At 49.6% G+C, this 5,576-nt stretch overlaps 1 pseudogene; it reads right to left on the bottom strand.

Moving 5' to 3' along the window:
* Positions 1–801: 801 nt before the first annotated feature.
* LOC119273221 lies at positions 802–1,382 on the bottom strand (annotated as a pseudogene).
* Between the last annotated feature and the right edge of the window lie 4,194 nt (positions 1,383–5,576).

Below are 5,576 nucleotides of genomic sequence, written 5' to 3'. Positions count from 1 at the left end.
TTTTGTTGAAATGAACAGAGGCTCTTAAGGTCAAACTTACATGACTGAAACACCTGCATTCTCGAACTGTGAGTCTATTAAGATACAATTTGCACTACACAGCTTAGTATCTATTAATCAATTTGGTAGCCTAGTGTGTTTTGCATTAGCCTTTTGTGTTGTGTTCCTTCCGAAGGTTCCAGAAGCAATAGATGGCGCTGGCACGGCTTATGAGCACTGATATTGCATTCCATGTCAGTTCCACCAGACTCAAGGAGAGGGGCTGCAGTTAACAGGAAGGTTCAGAACAGGCTCACCGGTCCAGTCAAACAGAGCACGAGTACAGATAGTGCAGCAGAAGGTGCGACGATGATTCAGGCCTGATCACAGCAGGCCTTAAGTTATGATAAGGGCCAGCGCGATGCAGCTGATGAAGGTGTGCGAGGCTACAAGTTGTCCGATTGGAGGAGCATGACTGTCGCGCTTTCATCATGTTTCGATGCGGAGGAAAAAGATAGCTTTGGGGTTTAGCCTTGTCGTAGGATCGCTGCTTATGTGCTCGATCTAGTGTTGTTTCCTGATACTTGTGTTAGATGATGTAAGCGTGTGAGTTCTTTTGAACTTTGTGTGCTGTCCAGGTTTTTGCCCCACAACATTCGTTTCGACAGCGGGCGAATGCAGTGAGTTTCCTGGCAGTGTCTGAACTCGCTCTATCTCTTTCTCTCCTCCTGACAATGTTTCTGGAACTGGTTGTATTTCCGTTCATTTGCAATGGAAAGGGGTAAAGCCCAGTTAAAAAAATATATGATTTAGGTCGTTAGCTCTCCTCTAATAATCAAGATATTATCACTCCTCTCTTGACAAGAAGTACAACTGAAATAACAAGAGGGTGGCATGCACTGTATTTATACCATCACTAGGTTTTTAGGTTGTGATCACACGTATGTAAAGTAACACACCAGTATTTCCAAGGACTACAGGGCGCCGGCTTGGGGGAGGAGCGGCACCAGCTGGCCCTTGAGGTGCAGCGACATGATCGTGTCGGTGCGGCCCACAAGCTCGCCTACGATGAATACTGCCGGCACCACTGGGCTTTGGCTGACCATACCGGCCAGCGCCCTCTCGACCTCCTCGCCCTGGGGGGCCTTGTCCAGCTCGTGCACCATCGTCGAGCTCACACCCAGGTGCGCGAAGAGCGCCTTCATTGTGTTTAACATGCAGCAGCTGCTCACCCTGAAGATCACCACGGTGCCCTGAAAAAGACGAGCGCCGTCACCATGTCCGCCATTGCTAGCTGAATTGCATGCCTAGGCTTCTCCTCTAAATTTCAATCCCTCAGCTCACTTCACTTGAGCTATAGCTATGGGGTTTTGCTTCTTGCAGCTTAGTGATGGTGATGAGAATATGAGACGACCCAATAGATGGCCGGGGGCAAGTGCTTTAAGAAGAGAAAGTGCTTAATCGAGGTGTAAGGGAATTGCTGTGACGTGTGGCGAATAGGGGATAATGTATATATGTCCTGTGTTAAAAAGGGTTCTATTCTAGCACCACTTGTGACCTTTGCTTTTGGGAGCACTACTGTTTTGGAGCGGCAACAATCATATACTACCTCCGTTCCTAAATATAAGTCTTCTTAGGGATTCCAATACGGACTACATATGAAGCAAAATGGGTGAATCTACACTCTAAAATATGTCTATATACATCCGTATGTGGTACGTAGTAAAATATCTTAAAATACTTATATTTAGAAACGAAGGTAGTACTTGATAAGTAAAAATGAAGAGGAACAAGATTGAGATAAGCCGAACTTTAGTTGTTAGAATCACTGCTTCCACTGATGATTCATTAGGTTCCTGATAAGCTAGATTAGGATCCACTCTAATTGCCAGTTTTGCCATTGGTGCATGATGACCAGGAATACCATTAGTGTGGAGTTGTTGACATCATGCATTACATTTATTTTCTTAGTTGTGGAGTTGTGGGTGACAAGGAATGTCAATTAAAACCCCTCTATAAAATATTCCCTCATTTGGAGAAATAATTGATGTGGTTTTAGTTATTTTCGAACTGAGGGAAGAACATCTATCAAATTTTTTCTTAGAATAACTGCTAGTGGTAAATCGATGGATTAGAGATTTGCTGACATAAATATTGGAAAGAAGGAATATAATTTTGAAAAAAATGGATATTGATGATAACATTGACATTTGTACCTTGTCTTGTTGTTTGAGCCATCCCTGTCCAGAACAGGGATGAAACTTCCTTGACAAAATCTGTATTTACAGTTCTTTCTCTTTCAGTTGCTGCTCGCCATTTTTTTTTGGCTGTCTTACAAAGTTTTTATACAGTACCGATCATTAACAGAAAGTCCTCATGGAGGAAATATTATACACACTCCCGTCAAGCATGGACTGTGATTGTTCGGCGGTCACAGATGAGGGGCTGAATATTGTTGAGGAGCTCCTCTAGAGTGAAGCCATTGGCCGCGGCATGAACCGTTATTTGCGGCCAAAGGGAACCTGATGGAGTAGTATGGATGTGTTTGCGGCTGTGTTTGTGCTACGTCGATGCACCACTGCTGCATGAGGGCCAGCCGGCCGATGGATGGGTGGTGATACCAGCACGTATCGTGGCAACTGGCAAGTGCACCAAGATCAACGACCATGACGACAAGCACACCAAGATCGATCGGGATAGCTGTGCTCTAGCGGAGCCGGATCCCCTGACGTACGGCCACCTGACGTTGGGCCACTGACGCGTGGGTCCGGGTCCACACGTCAGCGAGTGCGCCGTACGTCAGAGGAGCTGCGTCCGTGCTCTAGCTAGCCTTGCGAGTTGCGACCGAGGTGAGGTGCTCTCTTTGTCCACTACGCGTCTGGTTAATTTGATCGTGATCCGGCCGGCTCGATCTCCTTTCTTTGTCCACGAGAATTATATACGTACGCGATGAGGAACTCTGCTTCTTCGAACTGCTCGCCTCCTGCGATGGTCTGCTCATCTTCCGCGTCCACGTTGTTAACTACTTCATCTGCAATCCGGCGACTCGTCAGTATGCTCGCCTCCCACTGCGCCATGGTATCATGCCCTTGGGAATGTACCCTCACCGACCTACTGGCGAGTACCCACTACTTCTCTACTCGCACAAGTTCTTGCTTCTCCCTGAGGGTTGGGAGCATGAGCCGGTACCTGGCAATGAAGTTTCATGCTACGTCTGGCCATTAGGCTCCGACCAGCCGCCGAGACACATCGGGTGGCCAGATGCGACTTCCCTGGAATTCTACACTTATGTGCTATTCCGTGGTAGCCTGCATTTGTTCCCATCGGATGATGGCAGAGAAAACAATATGATAGTGGTGTTCGATGAGCAATGCTACATTTACGGGGGCTTTACGCGTGTTTTACGGGGCTATGCTGACGTGGGTTGCACTAATTGGAATTGGGCATTAGCCAATGCCGGCACTAATTTGAAAGGAAAGGCCGTTGATTAAGTAAAAATAGTCCGTGAGTGTAGCATTTTTAGTGTTTGACACCACATCTGAGTCATTCAGGAAGATGCATGCTCCTGTTGCTACTGACCGGGCTGGCTTGTTTGAGATGGACGGCATGCTTGGCATGGTCATCTTTGATAATATGAAAATAATTGATATCTGGGTTTTGCAAGACTATGAAAGGGAGGTCTGGGCCTTAAATTGCCGGTTGCGGAGATCAGGATGCACTTGACAAGTATAACGGTTGACTGCAGTTGGATGTGCTTGTTGTGCCTAGGGATTGTGAATTGCTGGTGCTAGTCAAAGTTGACAGGTGGCTACTGCAGGTTGGCATGGATGGCAAGTTGGTTGCTACGTTCCATCACAAAGAAGTCGATCTTACTCACTATCAGCTCAAACAAACGCTTGTCCCGCATACCTTCTTTCAGACATGTCGGAGTAATGGGCCACAGGTAGGCTAACCCAGAGCCCAGAGCCTTTCAAGACATCGGGGCATGCAGTGCCCCTCAAGGCACCAAGATGGAGTGCTGCCTCCCGGTGGCCGGATGAAGGAATAGCCGGCTGCCCGTAGGCGGCCGAGTTCCAGAAACCGACTTCAAGACCAGCCGACTCCTAGTTAGCGGCTTCTAGGGAAACCGGCCCCTAGTAGTCGGCCCGTGGCGCTAGCAAAGCCCACACCCCCATTTAAGAAGACAAGACAGGGGATGGCTACAGTATAGACCATCCCCCTCCCCACGATTCAGGGACGGGCGTGGCCACAGTGCGCCGTACTGGCGGAGATCTCCGTCCGGCGCGGCATTGTTGCCACGCGCTCCTAACGTCACCACAAGCAGGCGGGGCCCTGCTCCCACGACGGCATGTCGGTACGGCCCAAGAACGACGGGTCCCACCAGTCAACGAGAGCCCGGAAGACGGCCAGAGCCTCACCAGTCGGACCCAAGGGAGGTCGGCCCCTAGCAGACAGCCCGCCCTTTCCTCGGGTCCCACGCGCCATTAACCAGACGAAACACGGAGTGGCTACAGTAACCGCCCACCAGGCGGCAGGAGCTGCAGCCACGATCCGCTGACCAAGCCTGCATCATTAGAGTCACGGCTACAGTAATCAGCAGCCGACAAGACCCGAGAGCGGCGGGGGCGGCCTGTTGGCTCCGTACCAGACCAGCCGGTGGGACCCACCAAGCGGCGGGCCCCAGCAGCCGGCAGAGAAGCCGGCGGTCAGAGAGACTGACAGCCGGGCCCTACGCCCCGACTGGATTACCATTGTACCCCTGGGGGGTAGGCCTATATAAACCCCCCAGGGCACCCATGCAAAGGGTTCGCACCCAGATAGGACTAGACTCATACCTAGGGGAGGGAAGAGCAAGCCTTGCCCTCTCCCACCTCTAGCATACAACTCGAGGAGCACCATTGTACACACTTGAGCCTTAGTGATCATGCGGAGACCCCGCAGAGCAGGACTAGGGGTGTTATCTCTTAGGAGAGCCCCGAACCTGGGTAAAGTTCGCCGGCGTACGTGTCTACGCCTCATCCCGCTTCTGGGCACCGGCGACGTTCTATTCGCTCCCACCATGATAAGCCATCCCTTAGCATATGTCGCACCCAACCCCCGACAAGACACTAGAGAGCTATGTTGTGAATGCTCTACCTTTCATCTGAAGACCGTTGAGTGAACTGGTGCTTCTTAACAGCCTAGACGTTTGTATCCTCACGAGCTGCAAGATGTATGAATTGGATACACTATGAGCTACTACCTTCTTTGTCGATGCACATAAAATTCTAATCTCTCGAAGCTTTGACTGTTACATAGTTGCATGAAATCTGTAGGTGTGTCGATACCCTTCCATGTTGAAGGAAGTGAGTGATGTGCGTGTTGATTCTAAGATTATCAAAATTCATTTTGACGCATTTGAAATATGTCAAGAATTATCTGGGTGATGTTTCTATTTTCTGGAACGGAAGAAATATTTTGCTCGTTGGTGAAGGAAAAGATAGTTTCTTTCTCCGAGGCGGCAGAGTGAAGCCATTGACCGTGGCATGAACCTGTTGCGACCAAAGGGAACCTGATGGACTAGTATGGATGGGCTTGCGGCTGTGTTTGTGCAATGT

The sequence above is a fragment of the Triticum dicoccoides genome, chromosome 3A (assembly GCF_002162155.2).
Source record: "Triticum dicoccoides isolate Atlit2015 ecotype Zavitan chromosome 3A, WEW_v2.0, whole genome shotgun sequence".
Classification (NCBI taxonomy): domain Eukaryota; kingdom Viridiplantae; phylum Streptophyta; class Magnoliopsida; order Poales; family Poaceae; genus Triticum; species Triticum dicoccoides.
Note: the sequence above shows the minus strand (reverse complement) of the source record. Positions and strands in the feature narration are given on the sequence as shown.